The sequence below is a fragment of the Pteropus vampyrus genome, unplaced genomic scaffold (genome assembly GCF_000151845.1).
Source record: "Pteropus vampyrus isolate Shadow unplaced genomic scaffold, Pvam_2.0 Scaffold124, whole genome shotgun sequence".
Taxonomy (NCBI): Eukaryota; Metazoa; Chordata; class Mammalia; order Chiroptera; family Pteropodidae; genus Pteropus; species Pteropus vampyrus.
The window spans coordinates 383,160-384,562 of record NW_011888905.1 but is presented as its reverse complement, the minus strand read 5'-3'; the positions used below and the strand labels follow the sequence as shown (position 1 = coordinate 384,562).

The 1,403-nt window shown below is 63.4% G+C and overlaps 1 non-coding gene across 1 annotated transcript; it reads left to right on the top strand.

The window, feature by feature from the left end:
• Window positions 1-853: 853 nt before the first annotated feature.
• On the top strand, window positions 854-926 carry TRNAR-UCG. Its single transcript has one exon. It is a non-coding gene; the product is annotated as a tRNA-Arg (tRNA).
• Window positions 927-1,403: the final 477 nt, after the last annotated feature.

Below are 1,403 nucleotides of genomic sequence, written 5' to 3'. Positions count from 1 at the left end.
GTGTCGGTGGCTGTCCTGTCCTCGTGTGTGCCTTCGCGCGGTCTCTGTGTCCTGATCTCTTTCCACAAGGGCGCCAGCCATTCTGGACCGGGGCCCACCCATACGACCTCGCTGCACTGTGCTTAGCTTTTGAAAAGCCCCATCTCCGAAGACAGTCCCAGCCTGGGGTCGCGGGGGCTGCGAGGGGAGGACGACAGAACTCGGCTCCTAGCAGGCGGTTTGCCGGTGAAGCTCCTGCTGACGGTCCCCGAGCCTGGCACGGGGCGGGGACGCGGCCGGCGGGGACAGCCTGGCCGCCTCTCTGCCCTCCCAGTCCGCCGGTTCAGGAGTCAGCTTTCTTGGGCCTGACAAGTCAGCGAACTCCCCAGATTACAAAATGTCGTTGCTGTCATCTCCTCTCCCGAACTTCTTGTCCTACTTGAATTTGCGTTTTAGAGTTGTTTTCAGTGGGTTTTCTGGAGCGCGCAGAAGTAAATTCTTGTGCCCGACCTTGGCCGGGAGCCGCGGCGCCCGAGGCACGCGAAGCGGCCGGTTCTGCCTGCGCCTCCGCCTTCGGCCCTCGGCTCAGGAGCCCCTGCCTCGCTGCGGCCTTTTCCCCGACTCCCACCCGAAGACAAAGCCCTGGGTCATCCGTCGTTGAGCACCGTGTCCCCCTCCCGGGACCTCCGTTGTAGCTTTACAGTGTTTTTATTTTCGGCCGTTGCGTTCAGCTCGTTTCCCGTCGGAACGTAAGGTTGGGGAGGCGTCGGAAATGCCTTGGTTCACACCCCAATTCCATGATACTGCTGCAGTCGCTGCTCCGAGATTATTTTTTTCAACGAATTTTCTATACACACCGAGCTCCTCGCGGGAGGACCACGTGGCCTAATGGATAAGGCGTCTGACTTCGGATCAGAAGATTGAGGGTTCGAATCCCTTCGTGGTTGGCCGCCCCGCTCTATTTAGCACACCGCAGACGTTAACCTACGACTTCACTCTCTTTTCTGGGTGAGGAGAGCCGGCTTCTCTTCCACACCCTCCCTTCGTTTTGTTTCTGTCTTCTCCAAGCGTCCGTCTGTCTCCATAGTATCAGCACGCGGTCCGTCCTCCCTGCCTGGTCCGCACAGCAGCCGCAGCGGCCCGGGCCTCCCCAGAAATGCAACGTTCCCCGCCAGGCCGCCCCCCAAGTCAGGGCCCCGGGGGCGAGGCCTGGGAGGCCGGGTCCCCACCAGCCCCGCGAGCGAGTGCGAACCACGTGCAGCTCCGGCTGCCGCCGCCTCCCAAGTCCTTCCCGCCCGCTGCACGGCGGTGCGGACGCCCCCCGCACTGCGAGCGACGCCGCGGGGGCGCGGTGCAGCGGTCAGGGAAACCCCCCCGGGAAAGACCGCGGCGGAGACGGCGGGGAAGGGGAGTCCTCGCCCACA